General features: G+C 47.3%; 1 pseudogene across 1 annotated transcript in view; it reads left to right on the top strand.

Annotated features, from left to right (window-relative positions):
* Nucleotides 1-17589, top strand: part of LOC146816444 (ATP-binding cassette sub-family C member 10-like) — an 839384-nt pseudogene extending 821795 nt beyond the window's left edge. The window contains exon 21 of the transcript XR_014962842.1: nt 14632-17589. The product of XR_014962842.1 is annotated as an ATP-binding cassette sub-family C member 10-like (transcript). The remainder of the gene's footprint in view (nt 1-14631) is intronic.
* The last annotated feature ends 280 nt before the right edge of the window (nt 17590-17869 follow it).

Genomic DNA, 17869 nt, shown 5'->3' with positions numbered 1-17869 from the left:
GTTGTGTGCGCTGTACACCGCACAATGTAATGTGGTAGGGCCCGGGGCCATCATGCATACGTAATGAGCACACGGACACACTTTGATAGTCAGTTGAACTGGCTACGGGCACGTGCGCCCGGCCACTCTTTATTTACCAGGGTCACCTGACCAGTGATGCCTTTGCTAGATGGGTATGGGGTGAGTGTTAACCAGCCCTCAGGGAGTGATTGGTGCTGGCAACAACTTGAACAGTGTTCACCATTAAAGCGGAAACAGAAAACACAAACATAACACAAACAACTGTGAAGCAGCATGTTGGTAGCCGGAGCAAGTACAGAGGTCACCCAATATTCAATCAAACAGGGTCCATTACTTGAGCTGCACAGAGTTAGTGGCCCTAGATGCACTGCGGCTGGCACAGGCACACCTCCACGGGACGGTGACTTACGGTGCACTGAGGTAGGGCCACGCAAGCTGAGCGGGTCCTCGTTGATGTCGAAGGTGAATGTCAAGGAGTTTTTTGGGGGACAGTGGAAGGCGTCCTTCCAGGGCATGATGCAGAGGGCAGAAGCAAGCTGAAACAGGCAAATGGAGGAGTAGAATGCTACAGACTCATTTTTACCACCAAGTCAGTATCAGCTACATGATGATGAAGACAACCCCCAGGCCATAGACTCAGACGCCACCAAACTTCAACCAGAGTGTCCATGAATTTCGGGGCACAGAGTCAGTGGCACCAGGGCTGAAAGGGGATGCAGTCTGCGATGAGGCCTGTACAATGATATAAACTCTGCCATAAATAGATCAAGGCTCAGATCCAAATATTTGACTTACCTGACCACAGTGTAGGCCGGAAGCAGCGGTCCGCATGGGCCCACAGACATGTGTCGTTGGGATGCTATGCACAGAGTTTCTGGCACCAGATCGAAGGGAGTACAGTGAAATAAAGGCTGTCATAAACATATGACGTTGGACATCATGAAATCAAGACTCAGTTCCATATGTGTGACCTACTGGACCGCAGTGTAGGCCAGAGGCAGCGGTCAGCAAGGGCCAACCGCTGTTCAGATAGCTCCTCCTGGAACTCTCACACACGATGTTGGAATGGCATGTGGCGATGATTTGTGGTTGACGGAGGTAGAAGCACCAGAGCTGAGCGTGTGTGCAGCCTGCGACAATGCCATGTCCTACCTGGTCCGGGCTAGGTTGGATTAGTGTGAGGCCTGCTGGACTGCAGTGTAGGCCAGAGGCAGTAGTCAGCAAGGGCCCACAGCCACGTGTCGTTGGCTTGCGATGCACAGAGTTAGTGGCACCAGAGCAGTTGTTGGTAGTGTTCGATCACCTCCGTAACGATGATCCTTTTTTCCTCCGGACTGAACCACGTCTTCGTCTTACTCCTCTCCTTGCGTACAATGATATGAACTCTGCCATGAAGAAATCAAGACTCAGTTCCAAATGTGTGGCCTACTCGACCGCAGTGTAGGCCGAAGGCAGTAGTCAGCAAGGGACTACAGACAGGTGTCGTTTGGGTGCTATGCACAGAGTTGGTGGCACCACATCGAAGGGAATACAGTGATATAAACTCAGCCATAAAGTGTGTACAATGCCATTGCATAATCAAGACTCAGTGTGACCTACTTGACCGCAGTGTAGGCCATTGGAGTACGTTAACAAGAAAGGAGTGCTGGGTGCCTGTGTCGCGGAAGCCGTGATGGTCTGAGGAGGCTGCCAAGGTCGCGGGCGTCGGGCTTGGAGCTTGCACAGGCACGTGGTGGGCCCTGTTTGTCACACGCCGGTGTCAGCAGGTGAGCGGTGTGGCCTGGTTGCGCAGGGGCGGCCAAGACGGGTCTGGGGGCCTGGGGTGTAGCAGGCGCACATGATCGCAGGCCCCGCCGCTCACGGCGTCGGCCTCATGGTGGGCTGTGAGGCGCCGCCCTGGCAGACACATTGGCCATTCCGGAAGAGAACCACGCCTAGAGCTACGTGCTTTTTATTCACACCCCTACGCTAGCCTGACGTACGCCGGGCCAGCCCACTCCATTCACGCTTCCAGGGGGGACGTAACAAGCTACTTTTCCGCGATCTTCCCCACTGGTTGAGGTTACATGGTTGCGTCCACTGCGCACTGCACTCCAAACACCATCAGTATATGTCGACATGGACATGTCTGTGGTCTGCATACTGCAGTCTGTCCAGCACATCCACGCCACACTCTGCATTGTGTACATTCTCACTCATGGATCACTTGCCTCCTTCACACATGCCTGGTTCCCACCTCTCCCCACAATCTGCTATTGTGTGGCTGAGGTGCCATGCCATTGATGGCTCATGTACATGGCTAGCCCAGGTTACCACAGTCAGTTGTGCTGTCGTGTATGGTGGGTGGGCATGTTGTTTGGCATGTTGTATGTGAGTTTGTAACGTGTGCATTCCCAGTTGTGAGTTGCAGTATTGTGGAGTTGGGGTGTGTGGTGTGTTCACTTGGTACTTACCAACGAGCAGTGCATTTCCATAGGTGCCATCCTGGAAGCGCTGGTTGATGATGAACTGTCCGAAGATGTAGGAATCATGCACACTGTCTGGATAGTTGGTGACTACATTGGTGAAGAGTCCCCGGTGGTCCACTATTGCCTGCACATTGATGGAATGCGTGTGCTTTCTGTTGCGGTAATTGTGTACAGTGTCGGCAGGGAGCACAAGTAGGACATGTGTGCAGTCAATTGCCCCCAACACGTGCTTTCTGTTGCGGTAATTGTGTGCAGTGTCGGCAGGGGGCACAAGTAGGACATGTGTGCAGTCAATTGCCCCTAACGCGTGCTGGAAGCTTGCTATGGCGTAGAAGCCTTGCATGGTCTCCAGCTGTTCCTGCGCACTGTGGGGGAAGTGATGGTGCTGGATTACCGAGCTGATGATAACATCCAAGACAGAACTTTGATAGGGCTGGCTGTGAGACTCCTCCGACTCTGGCATTTGCAGGTTGGAAGGTACCAGAGGCCAACAGATGTAGCACAGCCAGCCGCTTTGTCTGTGGAGGGAGGTTGGTTGTCCGCTGTGTTGGTACCGTCAGCCTGTGGGCTATGATGTTCAGAATGCGGAGGATGGTTGTCCTTTTGAGCCTGTAGTGGGAAATGAAATCCTCTGGTGTTAGGTCTGTGAGGCTGGTGCTTTTTCTGAAGGTCCGCTATCTGTGTCTGCGCTGCCTCTGTGGTAGTCCGGGAGGGGTGGCAGGGAGGGTCCGCGGAGGGATGGCGTGCCTGGTTGTGGTGGCAGTGGGTGTTGTGGCCCTCTTGGGGCCCTGAGCTGCATGATCAGTAGCTCCATAGCATCTGTTGTTCTTCTGGTGTGGCTCTGGGCTGGGCTCCCTTTTATGGTGCAGGTTGTCGTCCGACTTTACACCAGGTCAGAGCAGGTGTTAAATTCCTGCTGCTAACGCGCCTTATCGCCTGTTTTGGGATCTTATCGCAGATCTGTCTGGTTGTTGAGAATGTTGCGGTGTGGTGTTTTCGCGGCTTTTTGCACGGGAACGCCTACTCTGCATATCCTTAGCGTTAGTTGCCGGGGACATCGGTGGCGATGTTTTGTGCGGCTGCTATCGCAGGAAAAACTGGTGATATCCGCTGTTGGCATCTGCTTGTGAATAGGGCGATGACTTTATCGCTACTTTGGCTGCGATAAAGTGCCGATAACTCGGCGATAAGTTCTTGATAATATGCCCCTAAACGTGTTGAGTGTCTTGGTGAAACTCTGGAAAATGTATTAGGGGACACACTCGGTGTGTGTCTGGGATATATCTGTGCTAAGGGAATCCTAGAGCCTGAATCCACAGAATTATTTTCCTGGGTTCCTTATATGGTTCACTCTCCAGAGTAGCTACAGCCTACTCCCTTTCACCCAGTTTCTCAAACTGGTCCCTTATGAAATGAGCAAGGATGTCTCTGTCCCTTTCTCATGGGAATCCTCCACCCTCTGTCCCTACATAAATTCTTCATCTGCTCAATGGATATGGTGCTGAGGTCAATTTCCAACCCTGTGTTCTACATTGCTTAAGCATGTCACCTTTGCCCGTAAACAGAAAACAAACTGGACTTATTGCAACACTGCTGCAAGTTGAAAACGGCTAATGCCACCTCTGTATTCTTTGACTCCTCAAACTTTAGTCGCCAATTCTCAGAACCCTGTTCAGAGGGCCTCTGGGTCAGCAGGGGTAACCTGGCCCAACCGAGGTGGTTGAAGCCTTTTACTCCTGATGTCCAGGGGCCCACCTTACTATGGATCAGGCTGAACTGGGTCAAACACCTCCTTCGATGTCTGACTGTCAGTTAGTAGCATAGCATGAGCATTGAAGGCTTCCTTGGAGTGGGTTTTCTTCCTAAGTGTAGATACAGATCAGTTAACACAACTCATAACTCAACATGCACACAGTGCACACAATAAATCAATGTCCAGTCAAATACTTATTTTGTATAAAAGAAGTATTTGAATTTTAATTCCACACATGCAAAGGTAACCGACATGCAATTTGCAATAACACAGTCCCCAGTGAGGCAGGCACCCCTTAGTTGTCAGGTCACTCTCCCAGCTACCCATGTCCCATGTTATGGGTGTGCTGTTATTTCCCACTCACATGCAGCAACATCCAGGGAATGTAAACCACTAGGCCCTGTTCATGGGCCTCCCCCTCTTGGATTCAGTCAATAAGGTGTAGTAACTTAGAGTCAAGTAGGGTTTTAAAAAACAAAGGCTTTATATCCCCTGGGGCCTGGTAGACACAGTTCTCAGCTTACCTGCTCTGATGGTACGAATACTGGCAGCGGTGATGTGCAGTCCTAACCCGGATTGGCAAAGTCGGTCTGTTCGAGTTCACATGTGCAGCTCCTAGCAGGCGCCGGCTCTCTCCCCTGAGCCGCGCTTATCAGCATCCATACGATCAGAGTTGCTCCACCTCCAGCCATGCGCAGTATGTCTTTTTCTTTCTTGCTCGGGGATAGGGGTAGTCTCCTTGCTCCAGCGGGGTTCCGATGGCGTCTCGTTTGTCCTCGAGCCTCCTCGGATACAAAGCCTCCCTCATCTTGGTTGTATCAGCAGTTTTGGGTCACAGGCAACGACCCGAACCCCTGGCCTCAGTGCTTCGAGCTGCCTCTCCTGGCAAACGGGGTTGCTCCAATGAACCTCACGGTCTGGTCACGCTGGCCTCAGGTTGCCTATGCCATATGGGGTTGTGGCAGCCTCCCGCACACGGGCTATGGCCCAATTGATGCAACACAGTTTTTTTGGTACACAGCAGCCCCTTCTGGTATATGGGGTTGCCAACTTCCACAACACTGTACACAGGCAACAGCTCAATCGTTGTGGCACTATCCTTGGTGCACGACAGCCCCTCCTAGCATACGGGGTCGAATAACTGCGCAGTGCGGCACACTAGTAATGGCCTGTTCAGTGCGGCACAGCTCCTCACACCTCCCTGACGAGCCTCTCCCTAACAGGCACACCGGTTTTAGCGAGAAGGTAGTTGCTGTTGCTCCAGATTCTAGGGCAGGTGATCTTTGTTTCCCTGGGTGATTTCTGCACACCCAGAAGGGAGACTAGTCTGGTAGGCCCCTACCCTTGGTCACAGTCAGAAGTCTTGCAGAGCTTTCCCTCCTCATGTGCCCGGCTGATTGCTTGGCAGATGACAAAGTATTGGGTCTCAGACTCGCCTAGTTATAGTTCTTTTCCAGACACAAAATGTAATTTAGGGTCTGGACCTTTGAAGTTTTATGTTGAGGTTCTGCTTCTTTGAAATGGACATCTCTCCTTTCTGCCTCCTCCCGAAGGATGGTTATCATAGCACGCAGGACTTTGAAGCTGAATAACTCACAACAAGATTCCTGGAAGTGATCAGAGTTCACACCTGGATGTCAGCCACAGTGATCCGTGCCTCAAATGTTAATCCTGGTCCCTCAGCACTGCCCTTTATGAATCTCTTATCAACCCCATTTATCTCTTCCTGAACTGTGTCCAAGCCCTTTCCTTGTGATCTGTCACTGAATCAAAGAACCCTTTGAAATGCACAGGGACAACCTGCCGACATCCCCCCTCCCCCATCCAGTGCTTGTCCAAACCAGCCTCGGTTTCTCAAAATGGAACCCGAAGGAACTCCTTGTACTGTACCAGTACAGGCTCTTCTGCACTCAGCATACATTCACAGCACAATGCACTGTCTAGTATTGCTGTGACCATGTACCACGCTACCACCAGTATTTCCACATGCAGCACACGCACTCAGTCTGTGTACACTGTTCAAAACTGCAGTCTCTCTGTACTGCACCAGTTTATGTCACTTTGAACACCCTCTGCCAGCACACACACATTTGCCATGTGGACACTGTTCCACACTGCACCCTTTGTGTGGTGTATTTCTTGTGCGCTCACATGCATTCAGCGCGTTTTATCTACACACGCACCTCTGCTCAACCTGATGTAGGACAAGGGTGAGTTAAACACACAGAAGCTGAACTTTTAAAAAGCTGAGTGAGCCTATAGGCCTCACTCCAATGACACAGGGTAAAAAGGACCTGCTCACTACTACTGATCATTACATGGTATGCTGTATTGGGATCCAGACAACAATACAGTTGGGTACTCAGGGCAGAGGTACGCGTCTTTACCATGCAAAGGACTTTTCCATCCCAACAGTTACGTTTTGTTATTTTGACTATGAAATAAAAGCTAGACCCACCTCAAATGTTACCCTATGAATTTGGGCCATATCTATTAAGTCTGGCCAAGCAAGGCTTGTCTATTGCTTCAATCAAAGTACATCTAGCTGTAATTTCAAAATATTTAAGGAAACCCAATGAGTTCTCTTTATTCTCCCAACGTACTGTTAAGGAGTTTAAACTCTACCCCATCTCCAAGATTGGCTCCTGATTGGCAGTTGAATACGGTTTAGGCAGATAATGACTCAACCCTTTAAGGCAATCCACAAAGCAAGTATCCAACATGTATATGGAAGATGGTTTTCCTGCTAGATATCACCTCTGCTAAGAGAGTGAGTGAGTTACAAGCGCCATTTGTAAAAAGCCCATTTTGCAAAGACAAAGGTAATGTTAATAACCAATCCAAAGTTCATTCTGAAGGTACCATTGACTTTTGATTTGAGACAAAAAATAGGGCTTCCTGAAGGAAAAAGGTTACTTACCTGTAACTTCGGATCTCCAGCATTGGCATCTTTCATGGATTCACATGCAACCCACCCTCTTTCCCTTGTCATGAGGCTTCTATTTATCCTTATCTTATGTTCTTGCAGGAGCTAGAAACATATGGCAGTTGGAAGCTTCTAGCAAGGGGCAGTCTAAGGGTGCTGGTCTCTGATTGACTGCAGTTTGGTTCATACATAATGAGTTAAATGAGTTACTAAAGTCTGTGTGAAATTTCAATGTTTTTGAGTGTAGGGCCTACTACACTGCTATATTAGCATTGTAATTGAGGGTTCCCAATCTAATGATGGTGAATGATTCAAGCATGTGAATCTATGAAAGATGTCAATGCTGGAGAACCAGAGTTACATGTAACTTTTTACCTTACTTTCGCGTGCCGAAAAAATATGGAGGCCTTCGCCCCATCCAAAAGCTTCACCCTATGAACTTCTTCCTCCTGAAGAACACAACTTGAAGGTGCTCACCTTGGCCCACATTCTGTCTGCCCTGGATCCAGGAGACTCGAGGGTAGCACTGAACTTGCAGGATACATATTTACACAACCCTGTTCTACATTTCTACATATTTTACCTGCGGTTTCAGGTAGGCCAAGAGCCCTTTCAATTCTCTGTGCTCTCCTTTGGCCTTACCAGCGCACCTCGGGTGTTCACAAAGGTAATGGTAGTGGACATAGCCTATCTACGGAAGTTGAGAATAATAGTCTTCCCATACCTAGATGACTGGCTCCTAAAGGTGGGCTCACCTCAAGGAGTTGTCAATTACTTGCAGACAACGGCCACCCTGTTGACATTACTAGGTTTTTCCATCAACGTGCCAAAGTAACATCAAACCCCTTCACAATGCCACCCCTTCATTGGAGCCATCCTGGATATGGTGCTGTTCTGAGCCATCCCTCCACCTAGAGTCCAGGACATTCGGGCTATGATCCCTTTGTTTCAGCCTTTAACCTAGATCTCAGTGAGAGTGGCTGTCTCTTTGCCTCTTGCATCCTGCTTGTGGATGATGGCTGGTGGCACAAGCGAGCGAAGCCGTCGGATCTGAAGTCTCAGTGGGCTCAGCACCAAGACAACCTATCAGACTCCATCCAGGTGTTGAAGGAGACCGAAAAAGATCTGGAGTGGTGTCTGCTCAACTTCAGTTGGACCAGCAGCAGACTACTCTCTGTAGCCGACCCAGAGCTAATGGTTCTGACTAATGCATCATCGCTGGGCTTGGTAGGTCATCTGGGAGAAGTAGGCTCCAATTGTTAGCTTTGCGGGCGTCCTTTGGTAATGAAAGCGTTCCTCCCAACCATCAAGGGGGAATGGGTGCAGCTTCTCACGACAACACAACTGTCATGTGGTATTGCAACAAACAGGGCACCGGGGTTCTGTGCTAAGAGGCCTTGCATCTCTTGAAAGTGGAAACGCTAAGAGCATCTCCCTTATTACCTGGCACATGGCAGAATCTTTAAACACCAGGGTGGACAAACTCATCCGACATTGCCCAGAGGATCACAAATGGTAATTACACTCAGAGGTGGCACAGGCCGAATCCAGGGAAGAACCCTGGCTTGATCTATTTACCACCACAGAGAATGTTCAGTGTTGAAACTTTTGCACATTGAAGTTCCACCAGCAGTCCTCCCTCTGAGATGCCTTTAGCCAGCATTGCGAGTCAAGACTCTTATATGATTTTTCACCACTCCTTTCCCTGGGTGCTGAAGAAGATGTAGAGAGTCAGGACCTAGGTTGTCCTAGTGGCTGTAGACCGAACAACAAGAGTGTGGTACCTGGAACATCTGGACATGAGCATTTGTCCTCTGATAATGATGCCCCTGTGGGAGAATCTCCCGTCGTAGCAGGAGAGCAGAGTCTTGCACCCAAGCCTGCACAACTTACACCTAAATGTGTGGAGATTTTGATCTTCCTCCTGAAGTGGTTGGTGTAAGCTTAGCAGCCAAGTCTCCATCCACAAAATCTGTCTATGCAGAGCGCTGGTAGAGGGTTGTTTCTTGGGATTCCTACTGAAAGAATGCACAGTTATCGGATGTTCTTCTGTTTTGTTTGTCCCTAGCCCAGCAAGGCTTTTCTGTGGTAACAGTTAAAGGTTATATTTTGGCCTTCCTACATTTACCTGTTCAGCCATCCCTTTTCAAGTAACCTGTTGTGATGCAATTTCTGAAGGGGCTCATCCACATGTTCCAGCCAAAACTTCAGTTGACTTTAATGTGTGTACTCATTTACCTCATGTGCACTCCCTTCGAACCCATGGGCAGTAGCTGTCTTCGCCTCCTCACTATCAAAATGGCATTTCTCATGACCTTAACCTTGGCCAGGCGAGTGAGTGAACTGTAGGCCGTATGAGTGCTTCCACCTTATACATCTTTTTTCCCAAACAAAATAGTCCTGCAGACAAAAGTGGCATTCTTGTCCAAGGTAGTCACTGCCTTTCATATAGGACAAGCAATCAGTTTTTTATGTACCACTCCACCCTTCCAAGGAGAAAGAATGGCTCTATTGCCTTGATCCTGAGAAGGCTCTTAGCTTTTATGTAGAGCAAACCAGAGACCATAGACATGATGACAAACTTTTCATCAGTATCTCTGCAGCTAAGAAAAGAAGAGCAGTGCAGGGGAGGACCATCTCAAGATGGTATGTGTTATGCATCAAGATCTGCTTATGCGCTCACTCCACCAGAGCAAAGGTTGCTACCACAATGCTGGTGCACGGTGTACCAACTGTGGACATTTGCTAGGCCGCAATATGGCCATCTCTCCTAACGTTCATGGAATACTACTGTCCGGATAGCCAGGTACGGTGGGAAGGGCAGTTTGCCCAGTTTGTTTTGCAGGAATTCCTGGTCTGACCTATTCCACAGACCCACCGCAGAAGGTACTGCATTGATATCTATTCACAAGGTGAGGAATCTGCAGTTAAAAGTCTATATCTGGACAAGATACTTACCTTTGGTAACGTCTTTTCTGGTAGAGACTCTACCTGCAATTCCTCATCGACTCACCCTTTTACCTGTTCTGTGGAAAGGACTCATACTGTTCAGTAATACTTATTGAAATCTAATCATGTGCACACTGTACTATGTGACTTCCAGAGCACAGACAGAGATCAGAAAGAAACTGGCATCTAATGTGTTGAGATGGCATATTCATGGGGACCCGATGTCATTTCTAGAGCAGACAGATCTGACGCGGAGCCACATGATGCCACCTGTCAACGCACAAGGGAGTTGCTGGAAAGTTTCCGGATCAGTCTGGTCCCCAGGGAAAATCACAAGGTGAGGAATCTGTGGTTAAATAGAGTGTCCACCAGAAAAGGCGTTACTGATGGTAAGTAACTTGTTCGAATGGTCCTTGTTGTACTTAGGTTTGTTGTAAAGTTAAGCCTAGTAACATCCATTGTAGTAAACCCATCGTAAACATTACATACCATATGGCCTTCAGTGTAAGTAGGTGGTGAAGGCCATCAGTGTAAGTGCTGAAGAATGCGTTGAGGCAAAGTGATATATGGTGTGTGGTCTGGTGTGTGTAGAGTGCCAAGCAAGGTGATTGTTTAGGACACAGTGTATAATGCATAGGGCATCTTTGTATGTTTGTTACTGCAGCACAGTGTTAAGTTGTCAGCTATCGCTGATGAATTCTGCAGCTCACACAAGCAGGGACTGAGAAGAGCTTGACTGCGTTCCTGCGTATATTAAAACCTGGATCATTTATATACTGCCACTGTCAGTATATTCTGTCTGTAGAGGCTTTGTAAGATTCTGTACACTGTTGTCCTCTCTTTCATTTTGCTCATTGAATTTTATGCCGAAAGGACTTTGTGCTGCCAATTGAGTTTCCCATGACCTCATACAGCATCTCGTTCCTCCTGCTCCTTTTTAGGTCTCGCTGAGACATCGCAAGCTGTCTCTTTGAGACATTTTGTAAGTGGGTTTTCAAAAGTGCTACCCACATGGTTTTGCTGGCCTAGAGCTTGAGTGCACGATAGCGTGCACGTGCACAGCTGCTCCTCTGCTCCATGCATTCCCCCCTCCCTTCTCACCCAGCCCTTTGATGCTCTACTCGCATCTACCTCCTCCCTTCTCCTCCTCCTTTTTTCGTCACTTGTATTCAGGCTCCTCGCATTCCCCCCTCCCTTCTCGCCCAGCCCTTCTTGTCACTTCTGCTCGCATCTCCCCCTTCCCTTCCCCCCCCCTCCCCTTTCGTTAGTTTCATTTACCTGTACTTCTCACTAGACACTTATTCCAAATCGCTGTGACTCATGCTGCTCTGCTTGTTTTCTGGTAGTAGCCTGACATGGGCATTAACATACAATACAATTCTGAATTCAGCCAGCGCGCACATATAATTTGAGACCAGACACGCAAAGAGCCCTTGTAAATCATAAAACTCGTCAACCACAGATCACTCCCAACCTGCAAAGTGGCCAGCCACCCACATAACCGTATTACTCAGAACATTGTCATTGAAAAAACGCTTCAGTGCATGATATCTAGTGAAATGATACTTTCTTGAGTAACCAAAAGAGGGCACCCAGGAAAAAGCTATAAACATTCATTTTGATGTGAAAAGGCCTCTGCAATGGTGGAATATTTCTTACTAATTTATACAACGGGAATGACTTTTTAAAGCAGTTTTTTTTATAGTACATTCGTCACATATTTAAAACATTACACAGTCTACTAGCTGAATGTCTCTCTCCTTCTCGGTCTTTTTCCTCTTTAATTCTGGCAGTAGACAACAGGGGCCACTGGGCGTGAAGGCAGACAGAGCCATCCTGCTTGATTAATGGCTTTGCATTCCCATATGTTCCCCGCAGTAAACATGCCCGAGGCGCCAGCGGAGCACAAGGCACACGGAGACATCCTCCTTAATTGTTGTTTCCCCTCTGAGCTGAGTCACTTTACACTCAACTCCAAAAAAAACGAACCATAAGAAAATGTACTTTTTAAACAAAACTACATTAAACAGTATTGTTAGCTGGGTCTAATTTTAAGGAGACTATGGTGGGCTCATCTCAGCGTTGTACAGTGTTTGCATTAGTTTATGGATTACAGCAGATTTAAGAGTTAATTTATTTTAAGGAAAATAATTCTTTGGTATTTACACACAAGGGGAATATACCTGACCAGACAAAAAAAATCCCTGCACTTCTATCTAACTTACATCTCAACATATACAACACTCTGTAAATAACTGTCACTTCTCTATACCAGCAAATACATTTCTTTCTAAAACCCTAATCCACCTTTATGTCCCATATCTCATTCCTTTACATAAACACTCCATTTTTAGAAATATATTTATACATGACTAGGTACCTACCACACTATTGCTCTAGCCTTAAAAAATCTCTGTACGTCACACCTCTCTTTCAATAAACCTCAGTGCACCACTGCACTTACCTCTCATAAACTCAACTTACAACCTCACTGCGATCCTAACTCTAGATCTCTAACTCTCAATCAGCTCTCTGCCCCTATCTTCTCCTCAAATCTCCCTCTCTCTCTCCCTCTTACTCTGCATCTCTCTCCCTCTTTCACTCTCTTTCACTCTCTCTTTCACTCTCCCTCACCCTCTTTCCCTCACGCTCTTTCCCTCTCCCTCTTTCCCTCACGCTCTATCCCTCTCCCTCTTTCCCTCACGCTCTTTCCCTCTCTCCCTCACGCTCTTTCCCTCATGCTCTTTCCCTCTCTTTCCCTCATGCTCTTTCCCTCGCGCTCTTTCCCTCGCGCTCTTTCCCTCACGCTCTTTCCCTCACACTCTTTCCCTCTCTTTCCCTCTCTTTTCCGCTCTTTCCCTCACGCTCTTTCCCTCGCGCTCTTTCCCTCGCGCTCTTTTCCCTCACGCTCTTTCCCTCACGCTCTTTCCCTCGCTCTTCTTTTTTACTCTCCTCGCTCTCTCTCTCCTCTCTCTCTCTCTCCTCTCTCTCCTCCCTCTCCTCTCTCTCCTCTCTCTCTCCTCTCTCTCTCCTCTCTCTCTCCTCTCTCTCTCTCTTCTCTCTCCTCTCTCTCTCCGCATCTCATCCCACATCATTTCTCTTACATTTACTTCACCTCCCTCTTAATTTCATCTCTCTTTCTATTACACTTTCTACCATTTATTACAAACATTTTTAACATCTGTACATTACCTTTAACTACCTCTTGCATTCCTCTTTCTAAATCACCATTCTCTTTCAATTCTCTCTCTGCCTCTCAACTCACTGCCTCATCTCTATCTTCCCCACCTCACAGACACTATCTAGCCTCTCAATTTACCACAACAATTGGACTACCAGGTCTCGCTTAGTATTAATGTCACCTTGCTCATTATTTTATCTCTACAATACTCTCTCTACCTCTTACACTCCATCTATCACGACCATTGTTTTCATCTCTCTTTCTATCTCATTCACTATTACCATTCGATCTCTGCTTACGTCTCATTTGGTTAATACATCGGTCTTACCTCTATCTCTCTCTCCCAAATTCTACATTCTATACTTCTCCCTCGCCCATCCTCTGTATTACACTCATCTCTCTACCTCATCTTCACCTCTTTTCTCTCTACTTCTCATAACTTCGAATTATAATCCCACCGGTTCTGCCTGCCTCTCTGCCTCGCTACTTAGGTTAAAAACATCTGTTATTCTGTGCTTCACCTTTCTATTTGTGGCATCTCATTATAACTCACCTCTCTTACTAACTTATTTCTATATAGTCCTTGCCCCTCGGCTTGGCACCTTTCTTACTAGCCTACATTTAAAAATGCATGTCAGCCCTCTAAAAACAAGCATTGGCATAGCCAATAGGTCTCACATTTGGGACCTTATACGCTTTTAGCCATGCAACAGTAACGCTATTGCACCAAGGATATTGTGATGCATAACTAAATACTTATAAGGTCCCAAAAGCGAGACCTATTGGCTATGCCAATGCTTGTTTGATAGAGACGCCTATAAAGTTATAATAGTTGGAGATGGGCATTCTTCACCCCTGGACAACTGGAGTAATACAGACAGGTGTTCACAATTCCCTGAGTAAACATCATCATCAGCCCCAATTTAATAATGTTTTGTGCAGACGCTCACCCTTCAAAAGATAGCATCAAATTTACTTACTATTTTAAAGGCTCACGACACTAAATTGCATTGAATTAGATGAGTGGTAAATGAGGTTGACTGTATGTTTTAAATGATGGGGAGGCTTACAGGATGAACCTCTATGAATTACTGTAATTTTCCTGTGTTTTTTATACTCATGCTCAACCTGGAAGTGTCCACCTGCAGGTAATAGTAGCTGTGTGGTGGGGGCCATTGAGCCTTGAGTGAGGGAATCACCAGGACTTGCAGTCTCCTTACTCCAAAGCTTCCTTAACTCATTATATGATGAACAACCTTGCAGTGCCAGTACTGTCACTCTTCCCAGTTAACATCTTCCCTAATGCACCTCTCTTGCCTTTCTCTCCATGCAGGTTGGATACGATCATGGACTCCGACTGGGTGTTGGTGATGCAGGCTGGGAAGGTGGTGGAGATGGGTTCCCCTCAAGTGCTGTGTAACAAGAAAGACTCTGCTTACCACCGGCTTGTCCATGGCGAACAGCTATGACAGAAGGGCCAATGCTGCAGTGTAAAGCAACTGGACAAGAGGTCAAAGGCGATGGCTAAGAGTATGGAGAAGGAGCTGCATTGGTTAACATTGGTTGCCATAGATTCAGGCTTGGTCTGGTGCCTGTTAATGAACAGTTATTGACATCTGGCCACAGAGGACAACCCAGCATTAACTGTGGCAGTGTCACCGTTCCTGTCCTGGTGGGTAACCTCCATGATGATATTAACTGGCAAACTGTTGACACTGTTAAGGACTGAATTGGCATTGAACATGGGGCGTGCATCGCCCAAAAGGTTGGCCAGTGTGGGTAGTTGTACCATGCTGGCCTGGGGGAAAACACCCACCACAGTTTTCATACTCTTAACCTGGAACCTCTCAGGAGTACCAGCAGAGAGTCAGAATACAGCATAGAAGAAAGGGGGGTGTGGTGAAGTCAGGCGCTCACTTGCAGGAATGGTATATTATGGAGGAGAAACAGAAGCAGCAAAATGACTGGAGAATTAGGGTAAACTAGAGGCCAGTGGATGGCGACCTAGAAGGATGATAACATAAGTAGGCAGAGTTTGCAGTGTCTGGATTAGGAGGGAACGCACATTAGATATGGATGGTCAAGACACAATGTGGTAGTTTGAGCTCCTTATGATAGAAGAAATTAAGGCGGTGATACTGAAGTACTGGGTATTTTAAGCCCAGCGGTGCAGGGGAACACACCCTATGACTTCTGGGTTCTCCCTGTTTCAGACCTACAGAAACACAGAGTCTTCTGGGTGAAGTCAAAGATTCGTTTATTGGCTGCAGACCAATTACAGGTATCCTAGAAGTACAACAGCGTGTATGTTCTCAGGAGACTGCTAAAAAATCACAGAAACGGGCTTCTTCTTAAATACAGATTTTCCTGCTTCAGGCATACATTCCTAGGTTTATGATACGGCAATATACAAGTGTACATTTCAAACGAAAGAGCAGAGTCATGATGACCATCCCACATTCCGGTTAAGCCAGCCCACAATTATTTACACAGCAAGGCTCAGATCCCACATCAGATATCGATAGGCCCCAATAAACTCGGGCAGCTCCTGTTGATAGAAACAAGTCATAAAGCAGGAACAGTCAGGTGTGAAAGAGATTAGCCGGAGGCTTGTGTGGCATGAAAGGGTTTTATGGTGTGTCAAGCCCTGATGCTAATCACAGGTGGCCAGGGGACGGGGTGCTCGTGAGACCGGACTGACCTGGGGCAGCGGAGCCAGCTGCCCAGGTCACAGAGAAGTCAAAGGAAAGCACATGTACTGTGAGGCCCGTATTTGCTTCATTATAGCCTATGTGAGGGCAATCATAAGATGGCCACCGCTCCAAGATGGAACCCGCGTAGTAATGTAAAACAACGTGTACACAGTGCATTCATAGCTAGAACATTATACAAAGCACTTGTACATACCGCATTAACCATTTGCGGTTCGCTAATACCGGGATAGACAGGGGTAGGGCCCTGTCCCCTACGCGGTCCCAAATATTAAAGTACGACAGACCCTCCTTTTGCCCTTACATAGGCAATCACTATACTCATCTCAATCCGAGTCTAGGTCAATATTCACGAAGTCATGGAGATGTTGCTGTAGCATCATCCTATTACTTAGCTCGTCCCTCGATACAGGTTTCCTAATGCATAATGTAGCACAGAGGCCACATATCGCAGGAGCACACTGTATGCACAGACAAAACAGGAAAAGAATGGCTAAGATCATTCCAATGACCATCAGAACTTTCCAACCCCAGGCAGATATCAGTTCCCAGAACCACCCCACCAGTGACCAATCTCCTTTATCCACGTGTATGGATTCAGATATTTTATGGAGTTTGGAGATGGCTTAATAGACTGTTGGAGCGTTATCTGGTATGAAAATGCAACAACTGGATTGGATAACCTTACATACCCCACCACGGTCTGCAAGTATAACGTCTAGAACCATGCGGTTCTGCAAAGTCATAAGGCGATCCGCTTGGAGCTCGGCTGTCAAATTACCAAGGGCACCAGCCGTTACATTGACAGTGGATTCAACCACACGAGTCAGTTGTCTCAAGTTCCTACTATTTACCATAGGTCCCCAAAACGGCAGAAAACCCAAAAAGAAGTCTCCTGCTTCCTGACCGGCAGTATCCTCCTTACTAATCACGCCTCTCACAACTCTGGTCTTGTGATAGTCAGAGGCAGCAGTAAATGTTGGCGGTAGCAAGTTTGCAATATAACATGTGCCCGAGAAATCAGTGGGCAACCATGTATATGCTCGATCTTTGCAGATAAAATATGTACCCTTGGCAGCCAAAAACGCAGGGGAAAACTGTGATGGGAAAGTGTACGTTTCAGTACAGTCACTTCTCCCCAGTTGAGCTCTTGGATTCTGACCATAACCTTGTAAACAGAACCGACCTATGTGGGGTACGACCCAGATTGGGGATGAGATTTTTCGCTGTCTTTCACCCAGACTAATACTATACCCCGTTGCGTTCCACCCTACATAAGCTCTTAATTCCTCCTTGGGTATGGATGAGTATGCATCGATATCTCTGCTCATATCGGCAACTCCTTTCATTAAGGCCTTATTATTGGTGATAGGTCTGATGGAACGCGGTTGTCGCGGGGAGTGGACATCTAGGGCAAAAAGGAACATGGTCTGGAATGCCCATGACGATCCATTGTAACTAAATGGTAACACCAGATAAGGAATACCCTTATTGATGGTATGTGGCATTAACCCACACACCCAGCAATTGGTTGTATTCATGACTAGTTGGTGCTGGTGTAAGAGCTGAATAAACGAGTTATTTACAAATTCTGATCGTCTGGTTTGTTCGTGTTCAGGCAGAGGGTGAAAAGAGTGTGAGGAGGCAGTAGAAAGAGGTATAGGTTGTACAGTGGGTGCAATGGGCTCTTGAGAGGAGAAAAATACAAATCCTACGGTAAACATTATCATACTACACAGTATAAATAGACACAAAAATACAAAACATTTGCTCTTCATAATTTTACATATCCTTGCTTTAAAGTTCATTTCCTCAACTGGTCTCTCCATCTTAAAAAACTCCATCCTCTAATCGGGCCGC

Source organism: Triturus cristatus, chromosome 6 (assembly GCF_964204655.1).
Source record: "Triturus cristatus chromosome 6, aTriCri1.1, whole genome shotgun sequence".
Taxonomy (NCBI): domain Eukaryota; kingdom Metazoa; phylum Chordata; class Amphibia; order Caudata; family Salamandridae; genus Triturus; species Triturus cristatus.
This window is presented reverse-complemented; position numbering and strand designations above follow the sequence as displayed.